Source organism: Puma concolor, chromosome D1 (assembly GCF_028749965.1).
Source record: "Puma concolor isolate L17-30 chromosome D1, mPumCon1.1.hap2, whole genome shotgun sequence".
Taxonomy (NCBI): Eukaryota; Metazoa; Chordata; class Mammalia; order Carnivora; family Felidae; genus Puma; species Puma concolor.
Genome location: NC_141676.1, coordinates 116,343,636 through 116,368,462, shown reverse-complemented (window position 1 = coordinate 116,368,462; position 24,827 = coordinate 116,343,636). Strand labels below are relative to the sequence as shown.

General features: G+C 42.5%; 1 long non-coding RNA gene across 2 annotated transcripts in view; it reads left to right on the top strand.

Moving 5' to 3' along the window:
* The window catches only part of LOC147577015 (uncharacterized), a 71,337-nt gene that overhangs the window by 19,121 nt on the left and 27,389 nt on the right, over positions 1 to 24,827 (top strand). The window contains exons 2-3 of one of the 2 annotated variants that reach the window (XR_015241395.1): positions 7,894 to 8,067; positions 21,830 to 23,799. This is a non-coding gene — a long non-coding RNA (uncharacterized LOC147577015). Of the gene's footprint in view, positions 1 to 7,893; positions 8,068 to 21,829; positions 23,800 to 24,827 lie in introns of those variants that run through there. The other variant, XR_015241396.1, reaches the window with a different exon arrangement.

Below are 24,827 nucleotides of genomic sequence, written 5' to 3'. Positions count from 1 at the left end.
TTTCGGCTCAGGTCATGATCCCAGGGTCATGGGATCGAGCCCCAAGTTGGGCTCTGCTCTGAGCATGGAGCCTGCTTGGGATTCTTTCTCTTTCTCTCTCTCTCTCTCTCTCTCTCTCTCTCTCTCTCTCTCTCTCAAGTAAAAATAATTTTTTAAAAAAAATATGAGTGAGTAGGGGCACCTGGGTGGCTCAGTTGGTTAAGTGTCGGTTAAGTGTTGGTTAAGTGTGGTCATTATCCCACAGTTTGTTGGTTCAAGACCCACATCAGGTTCTGTGCTGTCAACTCAGAGCCTGGAGCCTGCTTTGGATTCTGTGTCTCCCTCTCTCTCTGCCACTCCCCTGCTTGAGCTTTGTCTCTCTCTCTCTCTCAAAAATAAAACAAACAGGGGCGCCTGGGTGGCTCAGTCGGTTAAGTCGCCGACTTCGGCTCAGGTCATGATTTCGCGGTCTGTGAGTTCGAGCCCTGCGTGGGGCTCTGTGCTGACAGCTCAGAGCCTGGAGCCTGTTTCGGATTCTGTGTCTCCCTCTCTCTGACCCTCCCCTGGTCATGCTCTGTCTCTCTCTGTCTCAGAAATAAATAAACGTTAAAAAAAATTTTTTTTAATAAATAAATAATAAAACAGACATTAAAACAATTTCTTTTAAATATGAGTGCGCAGTTCTTCAGCAAATAGAGACTCTTTAATAAACTAATGGGGAATTTCTAATTTGATACCACCCAGTAGGTCCCAGTATCAGTGTATCAAGACCTGTTTTAAAATTTTTTTTTTTCAACATTTTTTTTATTTATTTTTGGGACAGAGAGAGACAGAGCATGAACGGGGGAGGGGCAGAGAGAGAGGGAGACACAGAATCAGAAACCGGCTCCAGGCTCTGAGCCATCAGCCCAGAGCCTGACGCGGGGCTCGAACTCACGGACCGCGAGATCGTGACCTGGCTGAAGTCGGACGCTCAACCGACTGCGCCACCCAGGCGCCCCTCAAGACCTGTTTTAAATGGTGTCATTAATGTAGTCTCAGAATATGAGTTTCTCTCAACATTATTTTCAGCTGTGGTTTCCTATCCCTGTAAGTGTAATGCTTTATGTACCCCTGGCATCATATGATTTCTGTGAGATCATATCAATCATTTTACACAATGTATATTATGTTTACAATGAAATCAGTGTTGCCCACGAGCAAAGCACTGTTACCAGACCTGTGCTGTCTCTGCGTACCCGCTGCCAGCGCCGGTGTCTTGTACCATTTGGGTTCAGTCCTTCCCTGACTGGTGAAATCGACTCCAAGTCTGAGAATCATAACTAAGGAAACAATAAATTCTTCTCTTTTTTCAGTAAAACAATAGGTATTGTAAATGGATTCTTAGTTTCAAATTCACTTCTTTCTGTACATCCATACTTGTTAAATTTTTGTTGAATGCATGACTTCACACTCTAATCTGATTACAAAAACCAGCCCTAATAATGGAATCCATGTTTGTCTATGATAAATAAAGTACAATACATAGGTGCACCTGGGTGGCTCAGTTGGTTAAGCGTCCAACTTTGGCTCAGGTCATGATCTCATAGTGTGCGGTTCAAGCCCCACATCAGGCTCTGTGCTGACAGCTCAGAGCTTGGAGCCTGGTTCAGTTTCTGTGTCTCCCTCTCTGTCTGTCCCTCCCCTGCTTGAGCTCTGTCTCTCTGTCTCTGTCTCAAAAATAAATAAGTTTGTTCCTCTTATTTAAACCTCTTATTAAACCTTTTGTATAGTTTAATTCACCCTTTAGTAGACTTAGACCAATTTTAGGCTGATAGTGTGTGATCATGGGTAAATTTAGCTCGATAATGTGCACATTTATGAAGAGACAATATGCTCCCCCATGAGAAAAGTAAAATGATAGTGTGTTAAATGAAACAGCATGATTTGTACTCTGTTTTATTTCATTCACCTTGAGTTGTTAATCTCATTTATAAACAACAGAGAAACAACATGTCGTGGGAAGGCATGAGCAGTAAACCATCTTTTCTGCGTCTCTCGCTTTTCTTCACGTTTTCCCATTTCTGCCCCTCTGACAACCACAGCCCCACTGCCCGGTGCTCAGGTCCAGGTGTAGGAAGAGCAGCTCTGACCACACAGCTGGAAAGAACGAGGTCAGCGTCAGAACACCCCCAATACCCAGAGACGTTCAGGCAACAAGCGGGGTCTGGGACCTGCCTCACATAACCGGCCTTCATGTTTCTGCTGCCCAAAGCCTATGCCTTCTATGTTTTCCTCTGTGATCACCAGAAGAGTCCTACTTAGGAAAATCGGCTGATAGAAAAGGCCTTGTTCTCTTGGGTAGTTGAGTTTTCCTGGGACCCTTTCTCCTGATTCAGGAGTAAAGAGCAGCATCCAAATACACCTTATGTCTCACACACATTGACTTTTGTTCCCTTACAGTCTGTGAGCTACACAGCACCTTATAAATGTTAGCAGCAACTTCATTTTCCAAGAGGTATTTAACCTTGTTTTTTAACACAAGCAAAGATTCTCTCATAAATCAAAAACTCATTCCACTGACAACTGGATAGCACTTACGAGAAAACACTAACGGAGGAAGTTTCTCATGGTACTGTATGTTGTTGCAAGTGAAAAATTTGAATGAGTGAGGATGTCAGACTTGTACTCAGAGCAACCAGAAATCTGGTGGAGAGGATACATTGAGCCCCTGGGGAAAACGGTGAGAAGTAACAGAAAACATCCTCTCAGCAGCCCTCAGCTCAGTGAGGAGCACAACATCACAATGTTCCTAAGAAACATGACTTTTCCAGGAATTTTAGAAGTAGTAATGTTCCTATTATGTTCCAGGGAGAAAAGGTTGATCCCACACATATTTTAGTGAGCAGTGAGGCTTTGGGTATCACAACTAATTCAAATACATGGAGAGATGAGGAAGAAGTCTTCCCTACTACTAAATTACATTCTTCCAAATTCATTCTGACTTCGCTTCAGAGTATTGTATTTGCTAGGTGGCTCTCCCACGTCAGCCTGCATCATCAGGGTTATCTGGAGGGCTTGTTCCAACAGAGCAATGAACCCTAAGCCCAGAGTTTCTGATTCACTAGGAGTGGGATGGGGCCTGAGAATTTACATTCCTAGCAGGTGCCCAGGAGATGCTGCTGCTGATGGTCCAGGGACCTTGCTTTGGGAATTTCAGGAGGCTTAAATAAGACTACTGTATTTATGACATCACTCTCTAAAATTGATGATTTGTTTGTGATGAGAAGTTACCAGTTAAATGGAAAAGAAAAATGTCTCCTCTGATGGCCTGACGATGGTAAGAGAAATTTATATTAGGCGATTTAAAAATTCATTCTTTCAAAATACAAGATGCTGTCGGGAATCCTGTAATTGGTCAGCTGCTGGGACAGTGGTAAAATGCCTAGTGCTAACCCCAGGTACCAGGTCAGCTTACAGTGTCATGAGCTTCACATTGGAAAGACCCTGAGTGGGTAACCAGCCAGTGTCACTGGTGCCATTCCCAAAGCAGAGACTATCTGAATAGGAGCGACGAGGAGTATGAAGTGAAGAAGATGAACTGAAGGAGCATGAACTGAAGAACTGAAGATGAGGGAGAAGCAGGGCTGTGAGAGAATCTTGGAAAAGCAACGTCTCACCTGTGGTCCACCAACACCACCCTCCACCCCCACCTGCTCCAGACCACGAGAGAAATCTTGGCTTACTTCTGAAAATAACCTTTCCACTCTTGGGTTTGTGGCGGTTGTCTTTCCTTTCCTAACAGTGGAAACTTCCTGCTGCTGTTTTTGACTAAACAACAACACCATCAGAGCCACATAAAAGTGATATGTTTCATCTGGTTTTATTTAAAGAGGATTCGTGTTATAACATTCCTGGAGGGGAGTTTGACCGTATAAGTCAAAAGCTTTCTAAAAAGCATATTCTTTTTGACCCAGAAAATCCATTCTTGGAATTTATTCTGAGGAAATCAACATGAATGTATCTTCAAACATGTAGCAACTTGGATATTTGTCAGAGAAGTGTTTACTTTTAAAACAATGGAGAAACCTAAGTGTCTAATGATTTAATCTTTAAAGATTGCTGGTACATTAATATTGGCATTTAAATATTGTAGAAGAATTTTTAATTAGCTTAGAAAAATATTTAAGAGAGAGTGTTACATTTTAAAACACAAATTTAAATAGTATGCTCTAAATTATTAATTTTTTAAAAATGTGATAGGGACATGTGAAAGTCCATAAGCATCCAGTCTCTACTTAGACACTAAAAATTTTTTAACACTTTTTTTACTTGTCCACATTTTTAACACTTACTTGCATTAAGTTTTACGTGAAGAAAAACAAAAATTTTTTTTTGCAGTGCCAAATTTAAAAATTTATTATAAAGTCACAGACTCAAGAGTCTGTGGAATTTGCCTAAAGATAAATATGCAAATCAACAAAGCAGAATTCAGAATCTAGGAAAAATTGTTACCGGGTCATGATCTTATGGTTGGTGGGCTCGAGCCCTGCATTGGACTCTGTGCTGACAGCTCAGAGCCTGGAGCCTGCTTTGGATTCTGTGTCTCCCTCTCTCTCTGCCCCTCTCCCATTCATGCTCTGTCACTCTCTCTCTCAAAAATAAACAAACATTTAAAAAAACTTTAATAAATAAAGAAATAAATAAAGAAATAAATAAGGTTAATTTTATTTTCACATATAAATTAATTGTTTAGGCCAGGTTAATGTCAGGATGGTAACTCTGTTCACAAACAACAGGAAAAAACTAAGTTGATCAGTGGAAATACTCAAGACAATTTAACTCCATTTAACAAACAAAAGCTTTTTTTTTTCCCCGTGAAAATATCCAAGGGTGAATAGGAGCTGACCAATCTTTAAAGAGAGTCACATCAGGGGCGCCTGGGTGGCTCAGTTGGTTGAGCGTCTGACTCTTGGCTTCAGCTCAGGTCATGATCTCGCAGTTCGGTTCGTGGGATCGAGCCCCTTGTGGGGCTCTGCGCCGACATTGTAGAGCCTGCTTGGGATACCCTCTCCCTCTCTCTGCCCCTCCCCTGCTCGTGCATGTGCGCTTTCTCTCTCTCTCTCAAAATAAATAAATAAATAATAAAACATTTAAAATAAAAAGATAAAGACAGTCACATCACTTTATTGAACGAAACCCTTGACTATTAGGATTCTGCCAGATACGTTATCTTCTCACTAAAAATAAATGAACAAAATATGTGGGATTGTGTTTATTTGGTGTCCAGTGGACAATGCTTCTGCTCATAAGAAGGCAAGTATTCCAATACCTACAAATTAAAGAATATAAACCTAATTTCCTTTCATTGCCGTGTCCTCAAACGTTGTACATGAAGGCCTGGCTGGCACCACCGTTTGCAGCATGGGAATAGAACCCGCCCAGGAGCATGGAGGCATGTCCCCTCTGGCTTGGAGCGTCAGGGCTGGCCCAAGGCTCTGACCAGGACACAGAGCTTAAACTACTGCAAGTTCTTCGTGATTTAAGATGACCTCAGAACTGGATCCTACCATCTGAGTTCTGTTTACAGTTTCCGTAACTGCTCTGTGGTTGTGTGATTACTCAGACAGCCCAAGATTCTCAGACACCTCAACTATAATTGTTTCAGAGAGATGATTCGAAAAGTTTGAAAAAGGTGATCTCTAAAGCGAAAGATTACCTCTGGCTCTGCCATCTTTATTCTAGGCACTCCTTGGTGCTCGCTAAGTATTCTTCACTTTACAAAAATGCCACAGACATGAAATAATTACACAAATAATGCACATTATTCTAGTGGGCCTTTTTAAAAATATAAACTGGAAACAATTATAAAGCTATTTATAAAAACTCACTATTGGAAATGGAATTTTCTGTTTGTTCTGAACTAAGCAATGAAAGACAACTTCCTATTAAGAAATCAAAGACTAAGGAAATGCCTACAAGCATTAATGACAGTTTTCCATCTATTTTTAAATTAAGTTCATTAGTGACTTATTTTAAATATTTCATTGTAGACTATATTTAATTTTTATGTTTGTATGTAACTGAGTTTAATCCTCATTTTTGAGCACTCAAATGAATTCATATCCTTGATTTAGTTTTAAAAAAAAAGAGCATCACTTCTGAAGTTTCGGGGTCCTGTTTGCTTAACTATTACCTTGAGTACCACTCAAGTATTCATGAAGCTTTTACATTTCCACAATCCATTCACATAATTTATTCTTGTGAGCGTCAAATCACATAATTTTGCACAGGCAAAAAACATAATTATTTTTATTTTTTGAAGTCGAGGAATGTAAAAGAAAACTAATATTATAGTTTACCACTTAGTCACTGAGTTGTTTTTTTAAGTAAAAGTTCTCATTTAAACCTCACTGATAACTGGCATTCTCTAGATGAGGAGCATTCTCTAGATGAGGAAACAGAAACCCAAGAATTCTGAAATAAACAATAATAATGGGTTTGGGGTAATAATTGGTTAAATATATAAAAACATCTATATTTTATGACTTCATTTATTTGGGTATTTCTAAATTTCAAGTTAAAAGATATTATAACTCCTTTAGATATTTGAAAGTTTTCCACTTAATATTCTGAAAACAAATATCCTTATCTTCAAGGCAATTCAAGCATGTCTTTGTACCTTGCAATCTAAGGATTCTTAAATCATTTATTAAAATAGTCAACATGAGAAATTGCAGTATTCAAGGCACCATGTATTTGCAAACATTGATAAAATAAGGTTCTCCAAAAGTTAATTTTGTTAGGCAGATTAATTCTTCCTTCTCACCCTTCATTTCTCTTATTCATTTACCCATCCATCCATTCGCCCATCCATCTGCCCATCCCTCCCTCCCTCCCTCCCTCCCTCCCTATTATGGGCAGTGACTGCACCATGGGTTGAGATGACAGAGAACCCCCTGCCTCCCAGGAGCAGGGGAGAATCAGAGAAAAGTGACATAATTTGAAAAAAAAAAAAAAAATGACATTATAGAATGTGACCAAAGAGCTTAGGGCCTACAGAAAGAAGAGACTATAAATATTTATATTTTTAGTGTACCTTTGCCAGTCCTTTGTCATTTTTTAGTTTGACATTTGAATAATGTCTAAAATACCTGATAAAAGCATCAATAGTCCCATTGTGAATTTTAGTTGCACAAAGCAGCGGTTTTTAGTGTTTTCCACAAGTGAGTTCCATGTAATGTGAAACTGTTCGATATGAAGCCAGAAAAAGAAATGGAATTTTACTTTTTTTAATGTTTATTTTTGAGAGAAAGAGTGTGAACTGGGGAGGGGCAGAGAGAGAGGGAGACCCAGAACCCGAAGCAGGCGGCAGGCTCCAGGCTCTAAGCTGTCAGCCCAGAGCCTGGTGCTGGGCTTGAACTCACGAACCATAAGATCATGACCTGAGCTGAAGTTGGACGCTCAACCCCCTGAGACACCCAGGTGCCCCTGGAATTGATATTTTTAAAGAACATATGCAAAATTTACCCAAATAGGAAACCCACAGTGATGGAAGTTTTCACAACCAATGATAGGACCAGGACACAAGAATGTAATGTTTGCCTCAAAAATTCAAAACCTGCACTATCTTAATTTTTCTGTGGTGTATATAAAGAATAGGATACAGAGGGGCACCTGGGTGGCTCAGTCCGTGAAGCGTCCCACTCTTGATTTTGGCCGAGGTCATGATATCACGGTTTGTGAGTTCAGGCGCCACGCCAGGCTCTGTGCTGACAGGGTGGAGCCTGCTTGGGATTCTCTGTCTCCCTCTCTGCCCCTACCCTGCTCATGTGCACGGTCTCTCTCTCTCAAAATAAATAAACTTAAAAAAAAGAATTTAAAAAAATACAGTAAAGACAATAAAGGACTTATTGTGGCCCCTGTAATTTCCAGGTGTATATGCTTGTGGTGCTTCTGACCTGGAAGAGATCCCAATGACACGATCCTCCTGCACTAATTCCTGAACAAAACTGGGGCCTTGGGTGAAACAGAAGCGGCAGTTTTGAGACGTTAGTTGCTATGATCGGCCTGCCGAAAGAGCAGAGGCCAGCAGTCTTTGGAATTCAGGTAAGTCCTGGGGAACTGGACTCCAGGAGGAAGACCGTGCCACCCGTCAGTGCACCTACGTCTCCGCCCATGGGCGCGCCCTCCTTGCGGGACCCTCCCCACTCCTGGGACACCTGACTCTCCACCTTCAAGGGTCCGCTGGATCCACAGCCCCTGCTGCCCCCGCGTCAGCTGATCTGGAGGGTCAGGGTGGGGGTCGGGGTGATGGTGAAGAGCAGATCCTGCGCCCACCCGCCTGCATCTGCGTCCACACCTGCCGCTCACTCGGGAGGTGCAGGAATTTAGGCGAGGAAACAGTCTGCCCTGATGAGAATTCCAAGGCACACACAGCATGACAGATCGGTTCCACACACGCTTCAACGGTTCGTTTGGTTGTCTGAGCTGTGGATAGATTTCGTGTCCGGCAAACCTGTGGGGCAGAGGAGGGACGTTGTTAGAGACTACCGACAGCTCCATGTGTAAATTCAGATGCGGGTTTGGGGTGATGCTCCCATATGACGATGATGAGGCCCCCAGGGTGACTTGAAGGATCAGCTGATTCTGACTCATATTACTGCATTCTTTCTCTTATAACATATTGGTAAAGAAGGAGAGAAGTTATTTGGCTTTGTTTGTTTCGTGGGGGTTTTTTGAGTATAGTTGCCACAATGTCATGGCAGTTTCAGGTGCATGACGCAATGACCTGGCCAGTCCGTCCACCATGCTGTGCTTGCTACACATGTCCCCACCTGTGACCATCCCAACTCTTACCATATGAAATGTGTCCCCCGTGCTGTGCCTCTTATTCCTATGATCTACTTCCATAACTGGAAGCCTGTGTCCCCCACCCGAAACCCTTCACCATTTTGCCCACCCCGCATCCCCTCTGCTCCAGCAGCCACCAGTTTGTTCTCTGTATTTATAGTCTAAAAGTTATTTGAATGGTTTAAGGACAGCCCCCCCTATATGTCAATAAATTGCTGCTCAAAAGCCTTTCAAATACGATTTTACAAAATCATGAATGTGTCAGATATTCTTAGAAGCAAAGGGAGAGATCTATGAATAAGTTCAGCTGTCCCTAAGGTGAGTAAAATAGACTCGCACATACACTGTAAAAATGTGAACATATCACCTGGAGAATAGAATCCAAAAGTATAAGGTATATAGCGTGACCCATAATCCTAAAAGGATAAGAGCCCCTGACACAAATGATCTATGGAGTCTCTTCTACTCAAAAATTCTGCTCTTCTATTATTAAATTTCCTAGTAGTAGATAGCTAGATCCTTGTGGCCAGTGTTTCTTAATTAGCATGGATTGGACTGTAATTACATACTATTTTAAGCTTCAAAAAAAGAATGAAATTAACTTCTATTTTAAGACAATACTAAAATGTTTTTGTCCTTTCTGTCTTTGGATCACTGCATTTTGGAACTGAGAGGACGCATGAACTTTATACTACAACAGAGGACTAGCCACAAATGCACTCGTATCGGGAAGGTCACATTACCCCTTCATCACAGTAAAGCACTTCTCCAACCACAGATATCTGAAGCTGTGCACCAACATTTAGAGAAATGTTCTTCCTCCAGCTTCTCATTCCCATTAATATATATATGCATACATATATATTATATATTATCATATATGTATATGTACATGTATATGTACATATATGTATATGTATATATTATGCCTATATGTATATATACATGTAGGCATCTGGGTGGCTCAGTCAGTTGAGTGTCCAGCTTCAGCTCAGGTCACGATCTCACAGTTTGTGGGTTTGAGCCCCATGTCAGGCTCTGTGCTGACAGCTCAGAGCCTGGAGCCCGCTTCGGATTCTGTGTCTCCCCCTCTCTCTGCCCCTCCCCCACTCGCATTCTGTGTGTGTCTCTTTCTCTCACCAAAATAAATAAACATTAAAAAAAATTTAAAAATATAGATATATATCAGTTAGAACCCAAACAGAATAAATTCAGTATAGGAACAAGACACAAAACAGGAGAAATCAGAAAGTATCTTCATCTTCTTTGAGCAAACTTCTTAACCTCCCCCAGGGCCTAGGTTTCCTTTGTTACAAAAATTAAAAGGTAGGGAATCCAATCTCCTCCCTTTCCCCCCATCTGCCAAAACCTCACTCAGCCTGGACGTGCCTCCCTCGATTTACTTCTGCCTGCTTGAAAAGACGGTGGAAGAAGACCTGGAAAGGGTGGAATGAGTCCTTTAGAACGCGGTGTTGACTCACAGAGCCACGATTCTCAGATCAGACACAGCGATTTTGCCTGTATTCAGAAATGGGAGGTTGAAAGATGCCGTGAACATGTGATTTGAAGACCCACAGCTGTTTGGGAGAAAATAGCAGCAAGAGACCTTTAGGGATAGATTTAGTGAGATTATTCATTCGTACCCCGTTGTGTACAGAATCAGCATACGAGGTAAAAGGCGGGCTGTCCTGCTCCCCAGAGAGCGGGTGAGTGAAGCACCAGAGCTACAGGGAGAGATTTAAGGGAAATAGTTATGTTGCTGTTTACATAGTTTTTTCTATGTTGTGTGTCAATTAAAATTGTTCGAAGAGGAAAAATAAAACCAACATATTATAACTTAGATTTGAAGATTAATATTTAACTTTTTAATCAAATCTATGTGTTGCCTGCAGCCAGGCTCAACAAACTATAGTTTGTGAGCCAGTAGCTATTTTTGTAAAATGAGTATTTATTGGGGGTGTGGGGAGGGACGTGAGCATCACGCAACATCGACATCCTTCCTCGTCTGGCCTCATCCTGACAATTAAATGTTGTATCAGTAGCTTATGGAAAGGGAGTGTGTTCTACCCCAACCTTTGTACCATTTGACCTTCACCCATCTCACCCAGCCCAGCCCATCTCCAACAACTCCCAGTCTGTTCTCTTTGTCTCTGAGTTAGAGGCCACACATAAGTAAGATCACGTGGTATTTGTCTTTCTCTATCTGACTTATTTCACTCAGTATGATGCCCTCAAGGTCCATCCAGGTTTTGCCAAATGACAAGATTTTCTTCTTTTTTATGGCTGAATACTATTCCATTGTGTGTATGTATCACATTTATCCAAGAGAAATGAAAACATCTGTCCACAAAAACACAAATCTCAAGTCTATTTATAACTATTTTCTCCATAAGAGTCAAACAAAATAAAACAGAACAAAGCCAGGAAACAACTCACATATTGTACCAGATGTAGAGTTGGACAGATTTTAATGCATTCATTCCATGGAAAACTGCCCAGCAACAATAATGAACAAACTACGAAAACATAGATGTGTATGAACTTCAAAAACAGCCTATCGGGGCGCCTGTCTAGTTCAGTTGATTGAATGTCCAGCTCTTGGTTTCAGCTCAGGTCATGATCCCAGGGTCATGGGATTGAGCCCTGCCCCGGGCTCTGTGCTGAGTGTGGAGCCTGCTTGGGATTCTCTCTTTCTGTATGCCCTTCCCCTGCTCACATACACTCTCTCTCGCTCTCTCAATCTCTAAAATCACACACACACACACACACACACACACACACACACACACACACACACCGTATCCAACTAAAGACACAGTGCACAAGAGAGACAAGATGGACCAGGAAGAGGAAAAGAGGGAATTTTATATTGGGTGATGACGTGTCCTCTGCCTTAATTGGAACAGTTTTATTACATGGTTGCTTACATATATCAAAGCACATTAAATTGCACGCTTACAGTTTACATACAATAAGACAACAGATTTTACTTTAAAAAAAAAAAAAAGGAGAAAAAGAGGCCCTCTACACACCAGGTGCTGCAGCCACAAAGAAAGCCCACCCAGCCTCCCTTCCAGAAAGGACTTGCTCCCCACCTGTGAGGAGTGGTCTGCAGACAGGCTCCCAGCTCTCCGCAGCCCAGGCAGGGCCTGAAGGACTGGCTTGCCCCAAGTCCTGTCCCTCCCGGGCATCCTGCAGCCCATGGCTGAGTGGGCCACACTGACAACGGTACTGGTTCGAGCAGTGCCCATGCCCCGCCAGCCTGGGCCTTGCACACGTGTGATGCAAGCCTCACTTCTCCCCAGGCCCAGCGTGGCCTTCTCTCTTGTTCCCTTTCAGGGCATGACCCCTGGCACGTGTCGTCCGCCCTAAACTCCAGCTCCATGCCCACTTCCAGAGGACCCACATGTGACGCCATAGCATCCCGTTCCCACCGAACTTCCCCGAAGTTTCTTTGGCACATGCCTCAGAACCCTGCCACCAGGACATGCCACCTTAGCTCACTAACAGCCGGCACACTGGAATGTTCCGATCAGCAGGAAGTCATGTGCAGGCAGCAGAACATGGTCGGCATGCTGGAAGTAGGGACCTGGGGGGCAGGAGGCTGCTTGCAAAGGCCGCACAGGCTGCCGGGAGCTCAGTGAGGCCACTTTGGTACCCTGGGTCCCACGCTAACAGGAAGTCATAGGAAACCCCAATGGGGCCTGAAAATATGCCAAAGAGGTGGTAATTGGAACCAGAGACCACAGATTTGTGTGCAAAGGACTGCTCAGAGAATTATGCCAAGAATTACCATGCTTTTTAATAATAGTTTATAATTACTACATAACTTCACTAAAATAATTAAAATAACGTCAATCAATTCTACACTAACACTTCTAAACAACTGTTCAGCTAGTAGATGTATACCAGTCATTTTATCCCTTCGTTCGTTCAGCAAATATGTACTGAACACCTACCATCCAGGCACATACAGCCCACGATTTATAAGTACATTCAAGCTGCAGGTCAAGTTTCCACAGCGTGCTCTGCAGTTACTGGATATTTCTACCACCTGACACATCTGTGCGGAGAAAAACTCCAGGTGTGCATCATGGTGTGACAACCTGCTGGTGCCCGAGTCTGGACATCCATGACCGCTAAGCTGAGGGTTTCTGCCACCGGTCCCTGCTTTGCTTTCCCGGGCCTTTTTCAGTTTCTTTCTTTGTCTTCCTGAGGCACAGTCGGGTTATGTCACACGAGTTTCAGGCACACACAGCTCCACACGTTGTGCCCTGCTCACACGGCCTGTCACCGACATAAGGCTACTCGGACCACTACCACACAGCACTGGTGTCCTCCCCGTGAGGTCACGTTTCATCCCCGTGACTTGTTCTCCCATCACTGGCAGCCTGTGTCTCCCCCTTCCCTCCACCCATTCTGCCCATCCCCCTACCTCTCCCCTCTGGCTACCATCAGTTTGTTCTCTGTATTTATGGGTCTGTTTCTGTTTATTTGTTTGTTTATTTGTTTGCTTGTTCATTTTCTGTTTTTTACATTCCACATGTAAGTGAAATAATATGATATTTGCCTTTCTCTGACTTGGCTCACTTAGCATAATACCTTCCAAGTCCATCCATGTTGTCACTAATGGCAAGACCTCATTCTTTTTTGTGGCTGAGTAGTGTTCCTGTGTGTGTGTGTGCCATATCTTCTTCATCCGTTCATCTATCAGTGGGCACTTAGGTTTCTTCCATGTCTTGGCTGTTGTAAATAATGCTGCAATGAACATAAGGGTGCATGCATCTTTTTGAATTAATGTTTTCATATTCTTTGGGTAAATGCACAGTGGTGGAATTACTGGATAATATGGTACTTCTCTTTTTAATTTTTTAAGGAAACTACATACTGTTTTCCACAGTGGCTCTGCCAGTTTACACTCCCACCAACAGTGCACAGGTTCCTTTTTCTCCACATCCTTGCCAGCACTCGTTGTTTCTTGTCTTTTGGGCTGTAGCCATTCTGACAGGTATTCAGGTACTATCTCATTGTGATTTTGATTTGCATTTCCCTGATGATGAGTGATGTTGAGCATATTTTCATGTGTCTGTTGGCCAAATGTCTATTCAGGTCCTCTGCCCAGTTTTTAATAAGATTGTCTGGGTTTTTTTGATGTTGAGTTGTAGAAGTTCTTTATATATTTTGGATATTAACCCCTTATTAGATATATCATTTGCAAATATTTTCTCCCATTCAATGGGTTGCTTTTTTGTTTTGTGGATGATTTCCTGCACTGTACAAAGGGTTTTTATATTCATGTCATCCCAATAGATTATTTTTGCTTTTGTTTCTCTTGCCGTAAGAGACATATTTAGGGGCGCCTGGGTGGCTCGGTCAGTTAAGCATCCGACTTCAGCTCAGGTCGTGATCTCACAGCTCATGGGTTCGAGTCCCACATCAGGCTCTGTACTGACAGCTCAGAGCCTGGAGCCTGCTTCAGATGCTGTGTCTCCCTCACACTCTGCCCTTCCCCCACTCGAGCTCTGTCTCTGTCTCTCTCTGTCAAAAATAAAATAAAACATTAAAAATTTTTAAAAAGGAGACATACCTAGAAATATGTTTCTTTGGCCAATGTCAAAGAAATTATTGCCTGTGTTCTTGTCTGGGATATTTATGGTCTCAGGTCTAACTTTAGGTCTTTAATCCATTTTGAGTTTATTTTTGTGTATGGTGTAAGAAGGTGGTCCAGTTTCGTTCTTTTGCATGCTGCTGTCCAGTTTTCCCACACATTTTGTTGAAGAGACTGTCTTTTCCCCATTAGATATTCTTGCCTTCTTTTTCATAGATTAATTGACCATCTAAGCATGGGTTTATTTCTGGGCTATCTATCTTGTTCCATTGATCTATATATCTGTGTTTGTGCCAGCACTGTACTATAGCTTTTCATAGCTTGAAATTTGGGACTGAGATACCTCCCAAGATTTTTCTCAAGATTACCTTGGCTATTCAAAGTCTTTTATGGTTCCTTACAAATTTTAGTATTATTTTTTCTAGCTCTGTGAAAAATGCTGTTGGTATTTTGACAGGGATTGCATTGAATCTGTAGATTGCTTGGGGTAATATGGACATTTTGACAATATTAATTTTTCCACTCCATGGGCATGGCAATGGTATATGTCTCCATTTTTTTCATCTTTAATTTCTTTCATTAAAGTTTTATACTTTTCAGAATACAGACCATTTACCTTCTTGGTTAAATTTATTCCTAGGTATTTTATTCTTTTTGGTACAATTATGGGATTGTATTCTTAATTTCTCTTTCTGCTACTTTGTTATTATTATATTGAAACTCAACATATTTCTGTATGTTAATTTTGTATCCTGCAATTTTAGTGCATTATTCATTAGTTCTAAAATTTTTTTAGTGTGTTTTTTAGGTTTTCTATGTGTTTTATCATGTCATCTGCCAATAGTGACAGTTTAAATTCTTCCTAACCAATTTTGTTGCCTTTTATTTTTTTGCTTGCCTGATTGCTGAGACTAGGACTTCAATACAGGTGGTGAGAGCAGACATCCTTGTCTTAATCGTGGTATCAGAGGAAAAGCTCTCAGCTTTTTCCCACTAAGTATGATGTTAGTTGTGGGTTTGTGATATATGGCCTTTATTATGTTGAGATCTGTTTCCTCTAAGCCCACTTTGTTGAGAACTTCTTTCATAAATGGATGTTGAATTTTGTCAAATGCTTTTCCTGGATCTATCAAAATGATCATATGGTTTTTATCCTTCATTTTGTTAATGTGATGTATCACGTTGATTGGTTTGCAAATATTGAACCATCTTGTACCCTGGAACAACTCCCTCTTGATCAAGATGACTGATTCTTTTAATGTATTGTTGGATTCAGTTTACTAATATTTTGTTGAGGAGTTTCGCATTTATGCTCATCAGGGATATTGGCCTATAGTTTTCTTTTTTTATGTAATGTCTATCTGATTTTGAAGTCAGGGTATTACTGGCCTTGTAGAATGAATTTGAAAGCTTTCCTCCCTCTTCTACTTTCTAGAAGAGTTTGAGAAGAATAGGTATTAACTTCTTTAAATGTTTAGTAAAATCTATCTGGTCCTAGACTTTTGTTTGTTGGAAGAGTTTTTTGATTACTGATTTCAGGGCACCTTTTGAAATAACTGCTTAGCACTGAGCCTGTGAAAAGGTAGTGTCCTCTGCCCAACCACCTTATAAGTAAGAGGTACTTGCTACCCTGCTTTCTACCATCTCCTGACCCATGGCCTGGAACAGAGGACTGCTGTCCCCCAGATCATTCCCGAAGTTCCCCTCCCCCATATCTAAGATCTATAAATAACAAATCTTGTGACTTTATTTCTTTGGTGTGGGAGTATTGCTTCTCAACAGATCTGTCTGTACTACCTATGCTATACATCATGGAATGGAGGCACATTTAACTAGTACAGATTATATCATTAGCCACTCCTTTGTGGAATTGTTATACTAAGACCTTATTCTTGACACACTAAAATATATCTTTGTGAATGATTTGTGTGAGCACTCAAGTACATTCAGGTGAGATGAGTACCACGTAATAAACTATTCAACACCAAGAAGCAAACAGCAGGGAAAAGAATTATTCAAACACATACTTTGAAAATTAAAGGTACATTCATTATTACAACAAAGGAGAGCAGAAATGCCTCTGCATCTGTTGGGTCCTCTAGGAAGCAGATGCCCAGAAGGAGGTGGAAGAGGAGGTGGTGGAGGCGTCTATGAAAAATAAATGGAAAAGGGAGCAGGAGCAGACTGTGATGCTAGCATTTGGACTCGTGAAAAGAAAGGGAGAAGCCAGGCGGATTGAGCAGAGAGGCCCTAGCCGGAGGTGCACCTCTGCAAAACTCTCACTTGGCCCCCTTTGAGCTCTGGAGCAAAGATGGCTGGTAGAAGAGTCCCGTGTTGGGCAGAAAGGGTACTGTTATTCCCGCGGGGCTCAGCCAGTGCCTGAGCTGCCTGGGAAGAGGGGGTGGTTGCCATCCAGATGCTGTGATGCACCCAGAAGGTGCTGCCAGTGAAGACCGTCAGCTACCTGCACTCCTCACAGCTGGTCAGCAGGTTTCTTCTTAAAGGAATATCTAAGCCACGGAACTCCATGGCTGCCACCATTTGCTCTATTCATGGGGCAACTGATAAATGGGAGTCACGCCATCCATCCCTGTCCCCATGACCACTCCACTCCAGTACAGAGGGACCAATGGCAAGGCGAGCTAATGTCGACTGATCAAAACATTTTATCTGTGTTGTTATTCAGTGTCTTTTCCACGGTGGGCACTTGTTTTCTGGGGGACATTACCCGTGATGTAAAACCCTTCACACTTCAGCTCTACTCCCACACGTCCCTTCACAAGCCTCTCACAAGCTTTCTTGTGTTCAGTCTTTCAGCTGTTTCCCTTTCTGGCTTCTGACCAACCAGCCAGACCACTCACCACTACCTGAGAGGATGTATGTGTTTTCATGCATGTGTGCATGCACACACATACACACACACACACTCGCACTCATACACACCCTCCTTTTCTCACCTCAGGCCCCTTATTCTACACAATAGCAACAATCAAGTCCAATACTCAAAACTCCACGATTAGGAAAATTTTCCCTACCACGGTCTTGCAAATCCACACTTAAGTAAGGCTACAGTGTACCAGGTATTCATTTTTGGATCTCACTCATATACCAACCCAACCAGTCCATAAACCAGCTCTTTTAGCTTGCGTATGTGACTCCCCTGGTGGCCATAGGTGCAAGCTGACGAATGATGCTAATACCAACCTTGAAAGTGGCAAGGGGGTCTGGGATACTGTTGGTTTGCAAACTGGCCCCCATGCTTGGAGGGCAAGGAGAGACCAAAGAAAGAGGCAGGCCACTCCAGATTGATAAGCGGCAGTTTTAACAACCAAGGGAGCTTGCACACAAGCCTTGTCTTGGGCAGCTGCAAAATGAGTAACTCTCCACACCTACACGTCTTAATGGTTTGTATAGAGGTCTTGAATGAGTTCAGTCATGTATTCAGTCCCAGAAATCTCAATTGCTATCTCAAAGCTGAGTTCTTGAAAATGGCTCCCACTGTGGAAACAGTGGGCACGATGTACATTCCAAGGATAGGAGCAGGGGTGAGGATCCTCTGATTGCCAGGTTCAGCTTCCAGGTCAACCGGTGGTCATGTCCTCTTGGTGACCTCCAAAAACTACTTGCTCTTGCAACTGACTCATGTGCTCTGGTTCAGCTGAGGCTCAATCCCAGACGTGCCATTTCCATCTTAGGATGGAAATCAATCTTATGACTTGCTGCATCTAAGAGAATCAGATTATAATGGCTACTTCTGGAAGTATGGTCATTTGGTGAAAACAGGCAAGTGTTTCTACTTTGCCAAGGTCTAGTAACACAACACACCAGGATCTGTCTCTTGGAAGGCATAAACATCTCTGCTACAGAAGGCATGGTTCTGCCACGGAAACCCAGGGGCTTGCATTTAATTCTCCCACTGGGGTTTGCCATAAACTGCACACTACCTCTCTCCCCACAGCTGGCATCTCCACATCATCCCGTCAGCCAAATAGCCTGGAAGCGCGAATTGCACTACAGCCCAGTCCTTATGCAGAAACTCTTCCTGCCTGGGCGCTACTCAAATCTGTCAGCCTTCTGGACGATGCAGCATATGGTCTAGAATACAAGTCTTAGGTACAGAATGTGCTGCTTTCAAAGCCCAGAGAGACCTAAGAGATACTGTGCTTCTTTCTTTGTAGTAGAGGATGCAAGATGGAGCAAATTATCTTTCACTCGAGTAGCTGTCCCAGCCTGACTCTGACCACTGGACCTCTAAGAGATTTCCCTGCCTGGCAGGTTCCTGAGTCTTTGAAAGGTTTGTCTCCCATGCTCTGGAATGAAAGTGTCTTACCATGGTCTCCTGCTAGCCACGTCTTGTTTGTCTGACTTAATCAAGATGAGGTCATCAATGTGATGTTCTGTGGGATGTTCAGATGGTCCAGATCTCTTCTGACTGTATTTTGACAGAGAGCCCTAGAGCAAAACTGTCATGTGCATTTCTGCCTGTTCCATGGGAATGCCAATAGTTTCTAATACTTTTTTTTTTCTGCTTGGAGCAACAAAGAAAGCATTAGCCAAGGGTCGTCTGGGAGCTCAGTTGGTTGAGCGTCCGACTTCGGCTCAGGTCATGATCTCATGGTTCATGAGTTTGAGCCCCACGTTGGGCTCTGTGCTGACAGCTCAGAGCCTGAAGCCTGCTTCAGATTCTGTGTCTCCCTCTCTGCCCCTTCCCTGTTCACACTCTGTCTCTCTCTGTCTCTCAAAAATAAATAAAAACATTAAAAAAAGAAAAAGAAAGGAAGAAAAGAAAGTATTTGCCAAATCACTGTGTGTATACCATGTGCCCGAGATCTTATTAACATGCTCTACCAATGAATCCATACCCAGCACAGCAGCCTCAATAGAGGCTAATACTTAGGAGAGCTTGTGTAATCTCTCTGCAGGACAGAGACAGGTGAAATAAACAGATGGGTGATGGGGACCACCACCCATGCTTCCTTATGATCCTTAAGGGTGGGGCTAATGTCTGTCCCATCTCTTGAGATGTGAGATATAACACTTTTTTTTTTATTTGTATATGAAATTTATTGTCAAATTGGTTTCCATACAACACCCAGTGCTCATCCCAAAAGGTGCCCTCCTCAGTACCCATCACCCACCCTCTCCTCCCTCCCACCCCCCATCAACCCTTAGTTTGTTCTCAGTTCTCAACAGTCTCTTATGCTTTGGCTCTCTCCCACTCTAACCTCTTTTTTTTTTTTTTTTCCTTCCCCTCCCCCATGGGTTCCTGTGAAGTTTCTCAGGATCCACATAAGAGTGAAACCATATGGTATCTGTCTTTCTCTGTATGGCTTATTTCACTTAGCATCACACTCTCCAGTTCCATCCACGTTGCTACAAAAGGCCATATTTCATTTTTTCTCATTGCCACGTAGTATTCCATTGTGTATATAAACCACAATTTCTTTATCCATTCATCAGTTGATGGACATTTAGGCTCTTTCCATAATTTGGCTATTGTTGAGAGTGCTGCTATGAACATTGGGGTACAAGTGCCCCTATGCATCAGTACTCCTGTGTCCCTTGGATAAATTCCTAGCAGATAACACTTTTTTTTTAATTCATTACTATCTTGGCAGAACATAGAGGGTAGGAAGGAATGCATGCCCTTTTAGAGGCCTCCCCCACCACAGGCCGAGGCCTACTATGCTAGCTACTCCAACTGCTACGTATGTCAATCCCTTTCGTGTGTTCCTGAGCCAAGGAAATGATCACCAGTCCCCCAAGTCCTGGGCTCAGTAGACCCACTCTAAGCTGAAACCTGGCTACTACTTCACTCATTACCCAGTAGGAAGCCACAGAGAAACTTCTGGTCTATGAGTATAAACGTGAACTCTCAAGTCCTATGTCGAATAGTCCTCAGAACATCCGTGCACCAGCACCCAAGTAAATAGACATAGGTCCCTTTGAGGAAAGATCAGAAGAATCATCATAGTGTAAATTCTTTATGGCATCAGGATCCTTTCTCCAGAACTAGGATTGCCATATTAAGTAATAAAAATATAAGAACCTAATTAAACTCGAGTTTTAGATAAACAATTAAAAAAAAAACTTAGCATAAGTATGTCCCAAGTATTGCCTGGGATATACTTACATTAAAACATCATTCGTTGTTTATCTGAAATTTGAACTTAACTGGGTATCCAGTATTTTAGCTGGCAATGGTTCACTGCCCACCTCATCAGTGAACAGGTTCCAGGTGTGAGAACCAGATTGAGTCCAAATGCAGAGGAAGATACTGTTACTGGTGGTAGTGGGGTGGGGGCAGACCTCAGTCTCCTGCCCGTGTATTCTTGCCTTTCTCTGCATTTAGCATGTGGGGCACAACTCTATGCCCCTGGGGACCACAGTTCCCTCAAGGCCAAGCCGCGTTGGTGATTGCCTTTGCAACCTTGCTGACCTCACAAGTAATCGTGGCCCCTGGCTTCTGGAAGTTCAACATCATCGACAGCTAGTGGTCATACGACCTCATCCCTGCTGCCATGAGCAGGCCCAGCTCTCCGGCCCTACTGTCAGTCCTGGCTTGGAGGGAGGCCACGTCAACACCCTGACTGGCCCACCACTGATGGCAAACCCATGCCTCAGGCCCTCCCAGTGAAACGATACAATTACCTATTGGCTCATCTGGCCTCACATAGCACAGCCTTCAGCATGCCCCTTTTCCTGCATGTCTTAATACTTTCCTACAGTCTGACCACGAAAGACTGGACTTGATGTCCTCTCACAAAGTTGAGTGAGTGCATGCATATATTTGCACTCCAGAGTTAGAGCAGGTTACCAGCGGCTGGCACCGAGTGATGAGATTATAGGAGACTTTTTTCTTTATGCTTTTACGTATTTTCTAAGCTCTTTTTTTCAGAATAACGAAAACAATTTTTAAAAATAAAAGTGATGACAAAATCAAGCACATTGGAAAGGATCCAGAATCTCCTGGAGCAGCAGTAACCATTTCCTTCCAATTTAGGTTTTGGGCTGTGCGGAGACTGGGGCACTGCCATGTCCGGGGCCGTTTGATGGGCCTAAGTAAGGTAGATGTCAAAAAAAACAACACAATCATTTGTGCCACTGTTGCATAGGAGCTTAAAAAACTAAAAGCCCACCGACTGAGGTAATATTTTTTAAATTAGAGCCAGATTATAGTTTTCAGAAAATTCAATCCACTTTCATTCGTATCTGGAATTATGTCACGCCTTCTCCCGCTGTGATAGAACTGAATGGATTTGGACCGTGTGGGTATTAAGTAGAGCTTTTTCAGTTTTTCGCATTCTGAACAAATTCTCTATTATTGATTGATCTTAAGAGCAGCTCTAATTTCGTGATTTGAAAATGTACTGGTGGGCACAAGTATTTACTACGCTTTTCTTAAAACAGGGCATTTAATGGACTCACAAAACTGAGCCACAAAAGATGACATCTGCACCCACCTCCCACACCAAACATCAGCAGAAAGTCTTTTCCTGGCCACTCACCTTTATTTTATAATGTGCCCAAGCTACCAGAAAATTGCACTTCAACAGCCAGAAGGAAAGGCGGGGATGTGGGCCAGAATTATAGGTAACCAGGGGATTCTGTGTGCTTCTCCTGAGACATTTCTCCTAAGAGTTTGCAACGAAGATGCTGAGTACGCAGACCGTCACTTCAGCCTTCACCACATAATGACATGGCGTGATCAGGCTTATCATTAGGGCATGCTACAAAATGTTGTTTCTTCCTGCCTCATTCTGGTTTCCCCAAACCAGTGGGTCAGTTCTCCCCAGAATAGAAGTATCTCCAGAACCTGCTGGAGATTACTGCGATTCCCGCCACATCAGTGCGATTACTGCAGTAAGATTTTGGAGCGGGACCGTCTTGGGTTCAAGTCTTGGCTCCCATGTGTGACTTTTGACAAGAGGCTTAATGTCTTTGAGCCTAGATTTCATTATTTATAAAGTGAGAATATCTACCACATGGCACATTTATAAAGATAAAAGATCATGTATGTACTTCACATTATAAGTAATACAAAGTAAATGCTCAAGAAAATGATGATTAGCCTGTGTTTTATACCTTAATATCTGCTCCAACCTCGATTATATGACATCCTCCTGATGGGACTGTCTCCTCCCTTCCCTCTTCAGGCCAGCATCTCCTTGCTTTTGCCACAGCCCCTGTGTTAAAAATCTTCATCATCATCACACATTTTCCCTGCTGAAAAGTTGCATCACGATGCTTACTGAACAACTCTCAAATCCTTGTCTCGCCATGAAAGTTCTCTGTGCCTTGACTCTTGTTCCCTTTCACTTGTGTCTTTCACTGACAGCAACATATGGACACGTGCCGCGTGCCGGGTGTGGTGGACGTAGTGTGAGCAAGACCGCATCCCTGCATCCATGTGGCACATGTAACCAGCTGCAGTCACTACCCAGAGCTCACTGCCCCCCGGGAACACCTCACTCACTTACCTCATTAATGAAGGCATGAATACTCGTGCCTCGAGTAACAAATAAGGGCTGCAGCGTAGGCAAAGGTGAGGACAGAGATCCGTCTCATTGAAGGGAGCGTTCAGAGGAAAGGAAGACAAATACAAAAATGGGAAATCCAGTCTCTGGTTTTAGCTTTAACACTAATGGGAGTGTGGGGCGAGGTGCTACAGGAGCCAGTGCAGGTATTTACAGCCATGCAAGACTCCCAATCCAGTAGAGGTGGTTAGAGACGCTTCGCAAACAAATTGTCATGAGTGTAGGCCCTGAAAGATGGGTAGGATTTCTACAGCATTCCAACCAGTGGGAAAAGCATCAAACCAGGCCAGTCACCTTGGCAACCAGGTGTCACATTACCATCAGAGAAACTGTGCATGTAATGATCTTAGGATTGCTCAGCTGCAGGCATTCTGGTCATCGAAAAACAGCCGTTCTCAAATGTTGGTGTCCGTCGGCCTCATCTAGACAGCTAATGAATGGCCCAGACTTACTGAAGTAGACCAGTCTTTAGTAAACTTCAGTAAAAATGGGCCTGAGCCTGTTTTTACCAACTTTCCCAGGTGATTTTTGAAACACGTTACATTTGGAGAACCACCGCCTTAAAAACTAAGCCAGTGCTTTTCCAAGTCTGGTCCGTGACCAGCAGCAGCAGCAGCAGCTGGGAGCTGCTTACAAATGCGGGAGCTCAGAATCCACCCCAGACCTACTGAATGAGTATGTGTGTATTAATATTATATCTGGGTGATTCATGTGGACACTTAACTGTGACAGGAACTGATTCAAACAAGTGGCTCTTAACCAGAGTTTCACACTGGAATCACACTGGAAGTTTTAAAATTTACTGATACCTGATCATACCCTCAGATTCTTACCATATTTGTATGGGCGTGGCCTGGACATGGGTGAGTCCAATGGGAAGCAGAGTCTATAACTCACAGCTTGAAGGAATTTCCAGGTGTTCATGATTCTTTGTAAATACACCAAAGTAATATGGGCTCCTTGATATTTTTTCCTTGATAGTTTTTGTTTTTTTGTGTGCATATGTGTATCCAAAAATTGGATTGTACTGCTCACTAATGGAATTTTTTTTCACTTACAATTATATCTGGTTAACTTACATGATGTAATAGTTCATTTATATCTCTGTAAACCTGAAGGAAAATCTGATTCGAGAGAATGATAAAGCAATTATGGTAAAAAATGGCAAGATTTGGAGAAGTTAGTGAAAGGTAAAAGGAAATTCCTTGTACTAATTTTTACACTTATCCCTTGAGTTTGAAACTATTTCAAAATAAAGAAAAAAATCACATATGTAGGACCTCTCTCCTCATTCTTTTTTCTAGCTGCATAGTATTCCTTTTACAGATTATACTGTATTTATTTCATTTAACCAGTATTCTATTGATAGACATTTGTTTTTTTTCCTGTCCCCTATATTACAAAAAATTTTCAAAGTTAACATCCTTTTATTTTTTTTTTACAATATTATTCCATTTATTTAAACTGAAAAAAAAAAAACTTTACCCATTTCTCCCAACACCCCTCCCCACCCCCCAGCCTCCTACAAGCACCAATCTGTTCTCTGTATCTATAAGTTTGGTATTTTTCTTTGTCGGTTGGTTTTAGAGTCCACATGTAAGAGAGATAATACAGTATGTCTTTCTCTCTCTGACTTACTTCATTTAGCATAATGCCTCAAGTTCCACTCATGTTATCACAAATGGCAAGATTTCATGTTTTATGGCTGAATAATATTCCACTGTGTCTGCATACCACATCTGTTTTATCTATTCATCCACCAGTGGACACTTAGGTTGTTTCTGTATCTTGGCTCTTGTAGGTAATGCTGCAGTGAACTTAGGGGTGTATATATCTTTTCAAATTAGTTTTTGTTTTCTTTGGACAAATAA